This window comes from Elgaria multicarinata, chromosome 10, assembly GCF_023053635.1.
Source record: "Elgaria multicarinata webbii isolate HBS135686 ecotype San Diego chromosome 10, rElgMul1.1.pri, whole genome shotgun sequence".
Taxonomy (NCBI): Eukaryota; Metazoa; Chordata; class Lepidosauria; order Squamata; family Anguidae; genus Elgaria; species Elgaria multicarinata.
The window spans coordinates 17456036-17473086 of NC_086180.1; the positions used below are offsets into that span (position 1 = coordinate 17456036).

The window sequence follows — 17051 nt, forward strand, 5'->3', positions numbered from 1 at the left end:
AACTGGTGGTCTTGTGGTTACAGTAGCTGCCGGAGCCCTCTGTGAATTCGCCCTTTGTGCCGGTGTTTGATGCGAACTTGTGCAGTGGGGGAAAAGAAGGACCAACTTTGCGCACCGGTGGCAGCTAAATTTAGTCCTGCTGCATTTCCTTTTTGAAACTGCCTGGTCGGAGTTACAGAGAAGCTCACAGATTTGAATATTGTACTCTGGGAAGTCCAGGGCTTTTTTTTATTTACCCCTATTCTTTTCTTCCCCATTTCCTCTCTCCTATTTGCCTGGAGTGGAGTCTCCCGTTTGGAACTATTGCCTGTGTGGATCAACGCAGCAGCTGGGATCAGGGTAGGTGGCATTAAAATAGCCTTTGCTCTAGCACGAAAGCCACAGCAAAAGAGCCTGGTCTTCTGACAGGTCAAACTCTCTTGCCGCAGAAGCAGCAACAGTGGCTGCCTGGAAATGCAGTTTTTGTCTCAGAGAAGCCGATTACAAGGTTCTTGTTCAGTGATCTATGTTTTAATGAGAAACGTACTAGCTACTCACCTTGTCCCTTGGCTTCTCCCGAGGTTAAAACTAGAATGCACATTCCATTAAACTAGGAGGGAGAAAACCTATAAAATCTTTTTGTGTCCTGGGATTCCCATGTTAACCGTCCTTGTCAGATTGCTAATTGCTTTCTTAGCATGTTCTTATTTAAAAGGAATGTCTGTAGTAAGATTTTCTGACATTACGAGTATCACTAGCTTGGCTTTCTAATAACCCCTTTGATTATAATCACAAAAAGTCTTGAAGAATCTTAAATGGCTCCGTTTTTCCTGCATGAGAATTATAGCAGTTCCCTTTCATGACTTTTCTTGTTAAATCTCCAAAATACCTACAGTACAATACAGATTATGGATTCTCTATCCTTTTTTTTAAAAAGAAAATATAAGGTGATTATTCTGAGATGCAATAAGATAGTAAGTGTCTAATGAAAATGGGGTCTGTTTAAGTAACTGAAGAGACTTCTATCCAACAAAATTTGTTCTGGTGTTCTATGATTTCATTCCAACCAGCACGTTTACTCAGAAGCAAGTCCCACTGTTTTTAATGGGTCTTACTTGCAGGTAAGCATGCATAAGAATACAGCCTTAATTTCCTCTACCATGTTGTGGTGTGCGGGTTTATTTTAACCTATATTTCTCTAGATCCAAGGTGAAGCAGAAATGGAGATTAAGTGAGGGCAGAGGGATTTATTGATAAAGAGACAGGTGAATTCGAATCTGCAGATAAGCATGCCGTTTAATAGCAAAGCAAGTTGTAGATTCCCCCTTTTTATGTGGTTGTTTTATTTGTCTGTTGTCTGCAAGATATTGTGTACTTCCTCCCTCCTGCGTTCCAACATATTGGTGAAAGTTTTCCCTTTCTTAGAGTGTTAGGAAGTCCTCCTGATTCCTGAATACAAGACGGATAGGTGATGGCCAGGGCTGGCTCTACCATTAGGAAGTGTGAGGTAGTTGCCTCAGGTGGCAGGTGCTGGGGATGGGGCAAGGTGTTGAAGGACAACACTGTGCGTGCTATGCATTCTTAGGCCCTGTGCCCCTAAGCTAACCTGATACCCTGAAGTACAGTGGAGGATGTGGATGTTGAAAGAGGATTCTGCTGTCAGTCTGGCTGGTTTCTCTACCTGGAATGGGGGAAGGGATGCCATCTTGTCCCCATCAGGCAGCCCTGATGAGGGCTAATGTTGATTTGCTTGTGTTCTAATTTGTGGTTACATTTAAAAACAGTCCACTGTGTAGAGATGTACCAAAGTGTAATTTTGCATTGTCATGTCTCCTGTTCTCCTGAAGACCATTTCATGTGGCTTGCATGATTCTCCTCCCCTGGAGGAGAACCACTTTTGAGGACCAGTCTTCCCTGGCTTCACCATAGCTGATACTTAGGAGGACATCAGCTGGGCCTTTCCAGTTTTTAGCTCTGCCTACTTGAATGGGGACATTGGAAGCTGCCTTACACTGATTCAGTCTGTTGGTCCATCTAGCTCAGTATTGTCCACAGCAGGAGTGGGCAACTTTGGGAGGTTAGGGGAGGGGGCAGTTGCATCCCTTTCACATTGCCAAAATTGCTTCCTGCCACTGTATTTGCAGGAGCAGTGCAAACAAGCATGTGTCTTGTTTGCAAGTAGAATTGCACTCACATTGAGGCTTCTAGCAGTGCATTTCTGCTTCTAAAAATGGTGCATGCTCCCACCCACATTATTGGCTTCCAAAGTAGCCATTTGTGCATGTTGCCTCCACTGCAGCAGGAAATTTGACATCGTCCCCACAACCAAAACATCCAGAGGGATTTCATGTGGCTCATGGGCTCTGTGTTTCCCCATCTGGGTCTACAAGGACTGGAAGGAGCTCTCCGGGGTTTCAAAGAAGAGTCTTGCCCCCACGCTACCTGGAGATGCTGGGATTCCACCTGGGACCCCAGTGCTCTGCCCCTGAGCTATTGCAGTGCAGTCTACATATGGAAGAGTTTTGGACCATGGACCAAGAAGCTTGGTTGTGGTCAAGCACTGGAGGCAAAGCAAGGGCCACTTTGCACTTTATGTAAGGTGGCATATTTGAGCCCGAAGACAGTGGGATGGCATGCTATGCTTGAGAGCCAGTGTGATGTAGCTAGTGTTGGGTTAGTGCTAGGGAGATCTGGGTTTAAATCCTGCTCAGCAATAAAGCCTAATGGGTAACCATGTGCTGGTCACTCTCTCTCTTTCACAGGATTATTGCAAGGATAAAAGAGGGGGTGGGAAGGGGGACACATCATCTATAGAAAAAGCTCTTTAGAGAAGGAGTGGGCAAAAAAACCCCAAAACTAATATGTGAATAAAATAATTATTTGAATAAATCAACCCTTTCTTTCTTTCTTTCTTTCTTTCTTTCTTTCTTTCTTTCTTTCTTTCTTGTTATTTATCAAAGCCTAGTTGTAGGCCACTAGTCTATTTGTATCACCCCCTTTCCAGAGCCATTTGATACTTAAGGCTGCAGTCCTATAAACACCTACTTCTACATCCCATAAAATCCATCAGGACTTGCTTCTAAGTAGATGTACATAGGATTGCCCATACGTAGGATTGCACTGTTGGAGTCTTTCAACCTTGCAGAGACTTTAGGGAGGTGTGTGCCAGATGTGTCACAGCTGTCTTCTTTGCCCAGTTTACAGATGTCCCCTTTCAGGATTTCCCACCCTTCTCTTGGAATATGTGGTCCTTTACTAGTTTCCCATTGCCATATCCTTCAGCTTCACCTGGGGTGGCCATATGTCCTATTTTACAGAAGGAGTCCTCTATTTGAAAGCACACCCTATTAAGGGGTGTCTAGTTCAACTCCAGGTGAAAGATAAAGAATCATAAGAAGAGAGAGCAGAGGCCATCAATGTTTAGCAGCGTCTCGACTGCACACTGAGCATGTCCGTGATGGTGAGATGTCTTGTATTTCTATGGACAATTGTAGTCATTATTTCTGTATTTGCATCTCTCTCTATAGATGAGCATATACAAATCCTATGCAAATTGGTGTCCTCTTTGAATTATGCAGTTCCTCTTTTGAGCTGATGTGCAACCCTAGCTTCTCCACCAATTCCCCCTCCTCCAGATATTCAGCACTGAAGGCAGGTGGGGCCATCCTTTTGGCCAAGTGTATCATAAGTCAAGTATGAGTCAGGGCCACCCTACATACAGCACATCATCATTTTGCCTCTAGTGTAGTGAGGCCAAGAGTGAGTTGTAGCATTACATGAAAGGAATTCTATACCATAACTAGGCAAGCTGCATACATGCTCTGGAGCAGGAGTACCATAACCCGCTCAACGCATGGTTGTGGAATCCCAGGTGCTTGTTACCCATCCATGACCAAAGTGCAGCCTGAGGACTTGTTGAGGTGCCTGCTTCCACCCACATTGCTTGGCTCGGCCTTTACACACAGAAAGGTTTTTTTTTTTTTAATGTATTGCTGGTGCAGTTTGCACCTGTATCACATCCTGGGGATTCCACTGAGGGTCGCCTGATATCCATCAACTCTGAAAACACCTCTGCTCCTATTGGACTGTGGTTTTCAACCCATGGTCTGGAAATGCATACATTGCCCTGGAGGGACAGAAAAGGCTTCATTCCTTCAGATGGAGTATTCAGAGACTGCAAGTGAGTTATGGATCCAGTTAGTAAAAAATAATCTGGGAAGTAGCTTTTATAACTCAGTGCATACATCCTCAGGAATCTTGGTTGGATCCATGGCCTCGGTGTTGTCCCATGGCTTCATCCACCATAAGGTAAATGAGCAATGTGCTAATTTATAGGGATGCTGTTTCCCCCCAGAAGCATACTGTAGTTATGGGACTTTCAGCTGGCTGTTGTTCTGGCAAGGAAAAGAGGGAGACAAAGAGAGAAAAACATCCTGCTTCTTGGCAACTATATATAATTGCCAAGAAACGATCCCCTTTCATCTCGAGATCCAGTCTGAAAGGTATTTTCCTCCCACCCCAACAGACCTATACCCCATGTCAGATTGAAACGATCCAATCATGGTGATGCTATATCCCTCTTGCGTACACTTTGTAGCATACGCAGTAACATTTATTGCAGTGTTTTGGAAAACACAGAATAAGAAGGGGGAAATATCTAGGGGTGTTCTCTCCGCCCCGGAATTATCTGGTAACCGTGAACAGCCACAGAGCATTTGCTCTTCCAGAGCAGAGATTGGCTGCTTCCAAACCAGTTGATTAATATCAGAGCAGAGATGTGCCCAATCGGAGCGTCATACATCTTTGAAATTATCTGACTGTTTTTCAGGCATCAATGCTGTGTGTCTCTCAATTGAATATCTCCATATTTGGAAGACGCTAAGTGGGGTGAGGGGCAGCTTTGAGATATATATATATATATATATATATATATATATATATATATATATATATAATGTATACCCCGCTCCTCAGCCAAAAAAGGCTTTCGGAGCGGCTTACACTTAGCAAAAAAGACAGTCCCTGCCCTCAGGCTTACAGTCTAATAAAGACATGACACACAAGGAAAAGGAGTCCAGGAGGGAAGAGGTAAAGAGAGAGAGAGAGAGAGAGAAATTAAATGGACTGGGAACAGGGCTGATGGGATTGTCCTGCTCCCAAAGGGGGGGAGTCCAAATGGAGCAGGCTGTGATGTTTCTTCCGCCTGCTCCTATCCTCTTGCACTTTCTTCTTCCCCACAGGGCCAAGATGACAGTTTGTCCTGTCCAACAGGAGCGACATCTGTGGCTAACTATTAGGAATTGCTGCAGTGCCCATGTGACCATGTTCTCCTCCAATTGCAGTGTTCAGGGGAGTGGGAAACACTAATTGGCTGCTGGTTCTGGCCATGTTGGGGTGGGGGAGGAGGAGAGGGACCACGTTTCTGCTCAGACTCATAGAAGTCAATCATTCACATTTCCACAGGCTCTTATTTCAGTTAAACTATTACTCCTATGGGCTGGCTGGGCTTCCAATGCAGGGAGGCCGCTCCACCCAATAGATCTGGAGGAAACCAGGGTGGAGAAGGCTGGAGTAGAAATTTCCACCACCAGCAGTAGAGTTCTTCATCAGCAAAGTAAAGGATAAAAGCTCCCTCCATAGATGCACAAGGGTGGATTAACGTGTCTCTGTCTGTCTGTTTAAGGGGGATAACAGACCTCCCATGGCCCACCATGCCAAAGACAGTGAGAGGCATCAGCATGATATCAGCGCACAGCATGGGCATACTTGTCTTTGCAGCTGAAAGCTGAGCAATTTTTGTTACAGGACACAATCCTCACCGCTGCCTCCACCACCTCCTCCTTAGTCACCTTACAGGCACTCAGCAGGCTGTAGTACTGGAAAACTTCAAGGGAGAAAGCCCTGGCTAAGTCCTCTAAGGGGTTTTCAGAAAGATCAAGTAGCTGGTGAAGCTATGAAGGACAGGAGAACAGGGCTTAAGTTGAAAAAGAATGAACACACACACACACCTTGGCCTCTTGTTATAGTAAGGTAATCCCTTAAACCCTGCATGCTAAGAAATGTCTCGGAAAGTCTCACTGTCTCTGCAAAGGAAGCAGGAAAAAAACCCCCCACACCTGCCTTTTTCACAGGGAAGCAAAGAGGTTGCAAAAGTCAAAGAGGAGATTCCGCCCAGCACTGATTGTCACTAAAACATCCAGTGGCATGAATGGGATATTCCCTTCCAATGCAAATAGCAGTTGCAAAAGGCTCAAACTGGTGGACAAAGAGTTAAAGTCCCCAAACCCTCTTCCAGGGTCTGGATTTGGATCAGCCCCCAATGCATGCTGCTGCTGCTGTTGTTGTTGTTGTTAACACACTCTCACACACAAATAAATATTCACTCAATTGCTAATTGCAAGAATGATGTCAGTCAGCTTTACACCAAGCAGGAAATGACACTTTGAAAACGGTTTGAATACTGTACATGGAGTGTGTCCTGGGCCCCAACAGTTGTCACTACTATTATAAACCATGCAACCTTCCCATGAAAAGGTCTGTTACTGTAGATGAATCAAGAATATGCCTAGTTTCCAGGGGCTTGTGCAAAGTGTGCTTGTTTAATGCAGTGTTGAGATGTCAGACATAGACGGTGGGTAAAAAAAGGGGAAGTGGTTCCTAGCAGGTGGAACAGAGTGATGGGCTGTCCTCCCCAAGACATGAATGGGGGAAATACAAATGGAGCTATATTTAGCATATTACCAGTAGAGACTGGCGGCTCTGATTTTGGTAGGGTTGTAAATCCATTCTGGGTTTCAGTGAAAACCAGCCAGATCTCTGAAGGAGCTATCCAGGGTGCTGAATCCATTGTGGGGATAAAGTTCAGCACTTAGTATAATTCCTTTATATTTCGAATTGGTTCTGACTGAAACCCAGAATGGATTCACAGCCCCACCAAATTTGGAGCCACCAGCCTCCACGGGTACCAGCTTGGCCTCTCTTTGTGCTGTACATATTTTCCCAGCCATGTCAGGTTCACTGACGGGAAGATGGCTCCCCTGTGGGTGGGAGGACATTTAATGCAGATTTAAGCAACCCAGTTGGACTAGAACTCCCATAATCCCTGACCATTGGCTATGCTGCCTGGGGCTGATGGACGTTGTAGTCCAAAAAATCTTGAAGGCACATGTTTCACTACTTCCCCCCACCCCATGTAAAGGGCCCCCGCATTATATGAGATTTCAGATTAGAGAATGAAGTGCCTCCCTCCTCCCCCCCCCGTGTTTTTTGTTTTCTCCTGTCACGTGAGAGTGCCTCTCTCTGTTTGTGGCATGCCGTTTCTGCCTGGCTATAATACTGTGGTTCCATTTGGAACAGCTGACTGATGCTGTGTTTCATCGCTGGAAATCATGTAGGCGTTTTATCCAAATTTACATTACTTATGGTATCAACCGCTGGGAAGGAAAAGCAGGAGCCGGAAAAAGACAACTGGCTTCTCACCCATGCCCATCTGTCTTCCCCGAAATACCGTATTTAGTCTAATAGATGCTCTGGCATTTACTCCCCTCCCACCTGCCTTCCACTTCCAGTTATCTGGCTTGAGGGACATTGATATCTGAGTGAGCATTTAACTGAAGCAAGTGCTAATTGCATCCTTGAACAAGGATGCTGCAGAGCCTTCTCTCTTGCTGGCTTTCCAGGAAAGAGCCAACAGGCATCTGTCAGGGCTGTTAGAAATTTGAGATCCAAATTTATCTCTCTTGGGTTGTGAAGGTTACTATAGACACAGTCCACTGGGCAGATCTCCTATGTGAGATCCATTGAAATGAACGGGAAGCCCACTAGTGGTGCACCTAGCCAAGTTGGCAGACTTCAGCCTTATAGGAACTCTTCCAGTTTTTACAAGACCCCCGAGGGCTTCCAGCTGGAGCCAGGCGCAAAACAGTTGCTCAGGCAGGGGAATGTACACTGCCAAGACTTAAGGAACAGGGTGCCTGTGAGCACACGCTGATCCCAGGAATGTGTGTCCAGCAACAGAACCAAGCACTCTAGTCCATTCTTAAACAGAAGTCCACTCCTGTTTCCCTCCACCCCCAAGCATTCATTACATTAATTGCCTAATGGTGTATTTACTTTACTGAAACTGCACATGGCCCTGATTCAGATTGCGAACAGTGCACACTGGGAGAGGAGAATTAAACCTTGCCCCCCCATCTTCTCCCAAAAATTCTACATTCACCCCTGTCCGTCAACTCCAGTGGAAACATTTTTTCTTTCTTATTTTAAGCCCCCGTTTGGTGGTGGGGGATGGGTTAATTTCAAAAGAAAATGGGTGAAGGGATGGTTTAATTCTCGTGTCAACGGCACACCAGTCCTGATCTGAATTGGGGCTGCGCAAAATTACACACATGTAAAGAAAACAATTCTGCTCAGCTTCATGCTATCATAGCTTGTAGTTTGACCCCCTGGAACGTAATTTAGGGGTACAGGGGATGCTTTTTAGTTGTTGCCATTGTTAGACATTTGGGAGTCAGAAACTCTTGCTGATCTCCTGAGATCTATCACTAGATTCTGATGTATCTTCTGCCCAGTCCTGGTCTGTATTGAATAGAAGACTTTCTCCAAGATCTCAAGCAAAAGACTTTCACATCACCTGCTACCTGTGATGCTTGTGAACCGGAGTTGCCAAACAGGAGACATTCTATCGGTCCTTTCTTCTGCACTGTAATGTGAAGCTCTCATTCACCTCAATCATCTTTGTAAAGGTGAACTGCCAGATGGAGTTTTTCCAATCTAAAAAAGGAGCCAATTTGTTTTAGAGATTTTCAGTAATCTAATAGTCATTTGAAAGGCTCTAAAAGAGTCCTGCAGGTGGCTTGGTGACATACTGGGCTATTAGTAGGGATGTACAGGTTTTGTAAAATCCGTTCTGTCTGCATTTCATGGATTGTCAGGTACCTTTCATTCCGTCATCCACTGATTGACATAATCAGTTTTTTGGGGTTTTTTTTTTCCCAATCCCCCAAATTTGCACAAATTTGCATTTGCAAAAATGTGTGCAAATCTCCACCCAAATGAACAAATCCTCCCAAAATATGCTTTTTCATGCTTTAGCATATGGGGGAAATTCACATTTTTGGCCAGTGCATTTTTAAATGTATTTTTCCATGATTAGATTGTCAAAAATATATATCCAGAAAGTAAAATATAAAAATAAAAAAATAAGTCCACAAGTCTGCAGGATCTGTGTGACTTGGGAAAAGCCTGGCTAATTGAGATCTCCTTGAGAGTCTGAACTCCTAATTTGTGAGTAGAGTATGAGATTCTTTTCTTTCTTACTTTCACCTTATGTTTGATGCAGTGCCTTTCAAGGCATTGCTAGTCTCACAAGACGATGTACAAAATTTACCATGACCATAAAACAGGATGAAACCCACAATACCCAAAGCGAGGAAAAAGCAACAATTAATTGCAGCAATTTGTCAAGAAGCACACTTTTAATAAAATGTTCTTACCTCTTTCTTTAAAATTTCCAAGGATGGGGCCCACACATATCCTGCAGGAGAGAGTTCTACAGCTGAGGGGCCACTATAAAAAAGGCCCTGTCTATGGTACCTGTGAACCTAGCATCTCTTATTAACAGACCAGAGAGCAGGGCCTTAATAGCTGATTGTAAAGCCTGGGCAAGCTTGTATGGGTATAGTCGGTCCTTCAGATTAGATGGCATGTTGGATCCATCTGACTATGATGGTTGATTCTTCTCTGATTCTGCCTTCTCCAGACACATTTGCATTTCATCCCTCCAAGGAGCCCAGGGCAATTGACATGGGGCTATCCCGTTTCATTTTCACAATGACCCAGTGTGGGAGGGTAGGCTGAGAGTGTGTGACTGCCACCATTGGTCACCCAGTAAGCTTCAAGGCTGAGCAAGGGTTCAAACTCAGGACTCCATGTTCCAAGTCCAGAAATTCATTCACCATACAGTGCTGTTCTTTAGAGCTAATCCACAAACTCATTTCAAATGGGTTAATGAAGACTTCCTTTGGCATATTGAACCCATATGTGCTCAGATTATTGCTTAGAAACATGGGTTGATTCAGGCTATGCTACACAATGGCATGAAACATGCTGAAGAAGCATATGTAAGCCTGGTCCGATCCATCAAGATCAATAGGGGGGAAAAAACCTTCAGTTTGTGCTGATTGATTGGTTGGTAATTAATTGCTCATCTGCTTTACAAGCTATGACTGGCGTGCACTTTCTCATGTGTGTCCCATATGCTTTCATTCGATCTCCACATATTCTCTGAAACTGTGGATATAGCTTGCATATGTACCTTCCATCTATCCATATGTATATATCGCTTTCCACAGGGATATCAAAGCATGAACATAACATACAATGGTATCAGAACAACAATAAAATATAACAATAAAACACACAATACACACAATACACAATTAATCAACACGAAACCATACCCTCCACTGTGTACTACAAACCATAGCTGGCTGGGAGACAATTCAAGGAAAGCCTGGCTTAATCTACACCAAGCAGGATATTGCAGTATGAAAATGGTATATAAAAGGCAGGAACCTCACTACTGCTTTACAGCAGAATTGAAGTGCACTGCCAACTGTTGGGGCCCATTGACATGTACCATATACAGTTTTCATACTGCTTTCATAGTGCAATACCCTGCTTGGTGTAGATTAGGCCCCTGTGTGAAGAGATGAGTTTTAATAAAATGTGAGGGTGTGTCTAATCTTTAATGTGACTTGGTAAAGCATTCCAATGTTCCTCTGCACTGAGCAGGGGGTTGGACTCGATGGCCTTATAGGCCCCTTCCAACTCTACTATTCTATGAGTCTATGATTCTAAGTGCTCTTCAGGTCCTTTGCCTTTTCATATGGTCACCCTAGGTGGGATGCAATGCATTTCCTGATGGCTTCCCATCCAATGGTGTGGTAGAGCCAGAGCTTACAACTCTGGTACGTTTTGATTAAGAGGGATGCTAATACCATCTGCCATCCCCCCACCCCACAGATATCCCTGTTTCCTCTGAGTGTTGCTGCAATCCTTACAGCAACTGGGGGATGGGAATGGATTTTCCCAATAATGATAGGTTGTTAGGAGCTATCCCTGGTGTTATGCAAAGTCTTTTGGGGTGGCTTGGTCCAGAAGGGGCAATTAAGACCCATCTGCTTTACAAAAAGACCTGCTCCTGGTTGACATGAAACCTGCTAGAACTGGCTTGTTGACACGGATCAACTGAGCTGACTGCAATCTTGGACTTTCTTTGGGGCTGTGGCTATGGGGACCGTCATGATGAGTGGCTGCACTTCAAAATTTATCACCATGCCACTGCTCCCATCCAGGCTCTGAGAGCAAGTCAGCAAGCTTGCACGCCACGTACCGTCAGACCATACCCTAGGGACTAGCCGTTTGTTTCCCCAACAGCTGGGCTCATTATTTGCTTTTGCAAAGGTCACATTTACATGATGCATACCCTGCCCTTGAGGCATACGTGAGTTTTTCTAACTTGTAAATTCCCAGGCAAATTGATCGCTGGAATGAAAGGAACAGAGGAGCCAGGGTATTGTCCTGTACGTTGTTGATGCCCGCCTTTAAAAGTTCAAGTCGATTTTGGCAATGAACACACTTTTGCCAATCAGCTGCAAGCACTTTGAAGGAGCTCATCTCAACATACGATGGCATATTTTGAGCTGGTAAATTTGTATTGTGAACTAGGTGGTCTTGAACTTGGATGGCATTGCTACTTTACACATTTGTTTCTCCTCTTGAAGTAGCTCACCCCTACCATAAATTAATGCATGGCTCATTGTGACATGGGGATCCACACAGAACTGGGTTGTAACTAGGCCTGTGAACAGCCCCACTGACTCACCTTGGAGGCCGTTTTGAGGGATCTAAAACAGCCGTGATTTGATTCTGCCTGCTTCAGGGCTTCACTTCAGTACTGAAGCTGAAGTGAGTTTCAGGCCCTCTGCAGTGGCTTTGCCTCTGCAAGGTTTCTGGGTGATGGCCATGCAGCTGTATGGCAGGCAACCCAAGAAGGCTGGGGGCAAGGCTGTTTGGGAGTCCATTGGATTCCTGAGTCCCTCCCTCCCTCCCTGCCTGCCTGCCCCCTCCCTCCCCCAAATCCAGAGCACCTTCCAGGACTTGCAATGTGTCCTCTTCCCTGAGAGGTAAGCTAGGTAAGATCATGGGGGCTCTCTTTTTTTAATAGCTCTATGGTCACAAACTAAGGAAAATGGCCCTTTATGGCTGCTGTAGTTTGCGGCCATAGAGCTATTAAAAAAGAGAGCTCCCACAATCTTTCACAATTTTTGTGAACCGCCCAGAGAGCTTCGGCTATTGGGCGGTATAGAAATGTAATAAATAAATAAATAAATCTATCTTACCTTTGAATCACAGCTCGTCTCTCAGGGAAGAGGATGCAGGGCAAAGTAAGTCCTGGTGGCAGTGGCAGGACGTGACTGGGGAGGGATGGGAGGGAGAGAGAGGTGAGTCCAGTCAGTCCGATGGACTCATATGGAATCACAGCTGGCCTTGTGCCGGCTTTCCCAGGCAGGTGGAAGAATGGACCACCGCTACCCTGAATCAGCCCAAAGCCCTCTGAGGGCTTTGGGACTGATCCACTTCGGCCTTGGGGGTTGGGGTTGGGCTGAGTGGTACTGGCTCAGATTCAGACTGAGGCAGGCCGAATCATCCTGCCTTGGCTGAGCTTTGGGGCTCCGGCTCAAGTTGATGCACAGTTATAGTTGTAGCGTTGATGGCATTAGAAACTGTATATAGGGGGACTGTGGACAACTCAGTTCTCTGACCATATGTGACAAGTCTAAAAAAGCCACTAGGAAATGGAATCCCTCTTCAGGTGTTCAAAATGATGTGAGGATAGTACAGGGACCACAGTTTTAAGCCCCTCTTCCAACATCTCCATGACTGTGGAAGGGTGATTCCGACCTTCATGTGTTTGTCACAAAGGTCTCACATGGGCTGTTCTGCTGAATGCTTGGGACCAGGTTACTTGAAAGACTGCCTCCTCCCTTGCAACCTACCTGGGGTTTAAAATCTTTGGGAGAGGCCCTTCTCTTGGAACCACCACCATCAAAGGCATGTGTGGTGGAGTTGTAAGAGAGGGCCTTCTTGGAGACCGATCTCAGGTTCTGGATCTCCCTGCCAAGGAAGTCTAGGTTGGCCCCATCTCAGTTGTCCTTCCACTGGCAAGCAAAGATGTTTTTATTGAGGCCCTCTTCACATCATCATTTTGAATCCCTGAAGAGGGCTCCCATTTCCTAGTGGCTTTTATTGGCCTACAAGCCAGCCCATTGCTGAAGGTGTGTGTGTGTGTGTGTGTGTGTGTGTGTGTGTGTGTGTGTGTGTGTGTATATATATATATATATATATATATATTTGGTTGGTGCTATTTATTTATTTTATGTTTATAATTGTGTCTTTAATTTACTTGTTTTTGACTTGTTTTAATTAAGATTGTGTTTTTAATCTGGATTGTATTGTTAGCACCACTTTTTGGCAGAAAGGTGAGACATAAAGCAAGCAAGCAAACAAATAAATAATACATCAACCTCTGCACAATTGGGAACTATGCATTCTGAGTGCACTTAGAGTTCCCCTTCAGATCATCATAATGGACACTCAAAGCTCTGAAACACTCTCTACAGGGATAGTTGGGGTGGGGCTAACATTCATGATCCTGTTCCCCCCTTCACACTTTCACTTGGAACCCCTAAGTTTGATAGGGAGAAGGTATTATCTCAAACCCAGAGATAGGTAACCTGGGGCCCTCTAGATGTTTTGGACTACAGCTCCCATAATTCCTGACCATTGGCAATGCTAACTGGGCTGATGGTAAGTGTAGCCCAAGATATCTGGAGGAGTCCAGGTTGCCTACCTTTGCCATAGACCAGGGTTGGGCAGAAGGTAGATCTCCAGATGTTTTGGAGTTCAACTTCCAACATTCCCAACCAGGGAGTTGTAGCCCAAGACATCTGAAGGACCCCTCATTGCTCACCTCTGCCATAGACCAGGGGTGGACAGAAGGTAGATATTTTGGAGTTCAATTTTCATCATTCTGACCAGGGAGCTCTGTTCCAAGACATTTGGAGAACCCCAGATTGACCATATCTACCATAGCCTAGGGTTGAGCAGAAGATAGATCTCCAGATGTTTTGGAGCTCCACTTCCATCATTCCTGACCAGGGAGTTGAAATCTAAAACATCTGGAGATCTAATTTCATCCCACCCCTGCTCTAGACTGCTACTCATGCATTTCATAAGCAAATTAAAGCTGTTGGATGATATATGATGATGATAAACAGCCTTCAGAACAGCTGACCAACTGTGCAGATGGTGGAGAGCCAAATGGGGCTGACGTGCTATTGAAAAATAATGTATGAAGACAAACATTCATTCTTGCCAGGGGCTGTTCCAACCTTCCAGAAAGGTCAGCTAACTGTGACATGACATCCGTGCACTGCATGGAGGGGTGTCATATTTTGGCACCCTTTTCTCTGCTTGTCATTGACACTAACACATGCCAACAAGCTCCAATCTAGAGCAGAAACCGCATGGGGGCATGTGTGATCCTTTGTGCCTTTTTATTTTCAGTAGAGAGATGGGCAGTCCATAAAATTTTTCAAAGACATTTTCCAAAACGTGGGACAGAATCCTTTTAGTGTCCCCCAAATTTACTTGCAGGTGTCATGCTAGAGCAGCAACCTTCAGATTGACCTGGAATTGTGCTTTAGGCAGAAGTCAGGGGCAGCGATAGTTTCAGGTGCAAAACGATCTCTTAATGGCATCGAGGTTCAGGGTGGCTGTCACTCAGAAATAACTTTGTCATATGGATGTCCAGTGGGTGCTGGTCATGATGCTTGTTTGCATAATGAATGCCTCCCTTCAGCTTTCACTTCTGCATTATGGGCCATTAGCTTAAATAGTCTCTGAGGCTCTTCTGTGCTACAGAAACCTCACGTGTTTGGGGGTGGGGGAAAACCACATGCACATGGGACCACATGAACTGCTTACTGGTCTCGGGAAATCTGATAGTACTTCACCACTCAGTTACCACTCAAGTAATACTTCATCACTTGTTCAGCTTGGGAAAATGGCGAGTAAAGAGAGACATGATAGAGGTATACATGATAGAGGTGGTTTTAATTAGGGATGTGCTCCGCTTCTAATCGGACTGGAGAAGCAGTAGCGGAGCAGGGGGCTTCGCCTGCCCTTAAGGCGGAGGCAAAGAGGATTGGGGGGCCGGCGGAGCGTGGCGAAGAGGATCGAGGTGAAGGCGGATCCTTCGCCTCGATCCGGAGCTCCGCCGGAAAGGTAAGTGGGGTTTACCGGGCCCTGCCACTGTCGCTGTCGCCCATGCGGCAACAGCAGCAGGGCCCGGTAATGCCCCCCGCCCTCCTCTCCCTTACCTGCCTCCGTCCGCGTTCCGTCAGTGTCTCCAATTGAGCCCGTGGTTCCAGCAGGAAGTCTGGGCCGCACTTGCGGCCCAGACTTCCTGGTGGAACCGCGGGCTCAATTGAAGACGGCGACGGACTGCGGACGGAGGCAGGTAAGGCCCCCTCCCGATTCGTCCCTTACCGGGCTCTGCCGCTGTCGCCGCATGGGCGGCAATGGCGGCAGGGCCCGGTACCCCCCCCCCCCGCCCTCCTCTCCCTTACCTGCCTCCGTCCGCGGTCCGTCAGCGTCTCCAATTGAGCCCGTGGTTCCAGCAGGAAGTCTGGGCCGCACTTGCGGCCCAGACTTCCTGGTGGAACCACGGGCTCAATTGAAGACGGCGACGGACCACGGATGGAGGCAGGTAAGGCCCCCCTCCTCCTTACTGGGCTCTGCCGCTGTCGCCGCATGGGCGGCGACGGCGGCAGGGCCCGGTAACCCCCCCTATGGGGGGGACCGGAGCTCCGATCCGGATCCGGAGCTCCAAGCGGAGCAGAGTGGGCACAGGCGGAGTGGGGGCGGGGCAGAGCGGGCCGATCCGAAAATGGCGGATCTTAAAGTGAAGCGGAGTGGGGGGTCTGTGCACACCCCTAGTTTTAATCCTAGTTGTAATTTTTATATTGTATTTTGTATTCTTGTTTTTAAATTGTTGGTTGTTTTTATGCTCTTCATGGTTTTAATTTTTGTGAACCGCCCAAAGAACTTCGGCTATTGGGCGGTATAAAAATGTAATAAATAAATAAATAAATAAATAAATAAAATTATGCCTGGTGTGGAGAAAGTGGATAGGGAGGCATTTTTCTCCCTCTCTCCTAATACTAGAATCCGGGGTCATCCCATGAAGCTGATTGGTGGGAGATTCAGGACAGATAAAGGAGGTTCTTCTTCAGACAACCCTTAGTTAAGACGCACTGATGGCCACCAGTTTAGATGACTTTACAAGGGGGTGTTGAGAAATTCCTGATTCTGCTGGCTCTGTGCTACCTCCAGTATCAGAGGCAGTATGCCTGTGACATCAATTGCTGGGGAACATGGGCAGGACTCATGTCTTTTTTGTGGGTTTCCTGTCAGCAGCTGGTTAGGCATTGTGCGAACAAAATATTGGACTAGATGTACCTTTGGATTGATCCAGCATGGCTCTTCTTATGTCCTGTGGCTCAGTGCCAGGGCCAATGGAGGCTGGTGTCTCTGATTTTTGGTGGATGGCTCCTTTAGAGTTCTGGCTGGTTCTGACTGAAACCCAGAATGGATTCACAGCCCCACTAAAACTGAAGCCACCATCCTTCACTAGGCAGGACATATGCTTTGTATGCAGACAGACCCACATTTAATCCTCAGGATCTCCACATAGCTCTCTGCCAATCAGTGTAAGAGCTAGATAGATAAATTGTTTGACTTCGTATATTCTGACTGGCTTGCATGAAATTTAATGCAAAAAACAACAACACTTTTTCTTTCTTTTTCTTTCTTAGAGATCAGTGAAAACCTTGCTCTGTCAAGGTGGTATTTTTTTAAAAAATGGATTTCCCAATTTGCACCTCCCAAGCCTTTCAGTGAGCCAACAAGACAGAACTGCATTCCAAAATCTGCATTTTTGCAAG

The 17051-nt window shown here is 45.9% G+C and overlaps 1 protein-coding gene across 1 annotated transcript in view; it reads left to right on the top strand.

Moving 5' to 3' along the window:
- Window positions 1-247: 247 nt before the first annotated feature.
- The window catches only part of ARHGAP24 (Rho GTPase activating protein 24), a 412693-nt gene continuing 395889 nt past the window's right edge, over window positions 248-17051 (top strand). Inside the window, exon 1 of the mRNA XM_063136191.1 lies at window positions 248-339. The gene's annotated coding sequence lies outside the window, so the exon portion shown is untranslated. The remainder of the gene's footprint in view (window positions 340-17051) is intronic.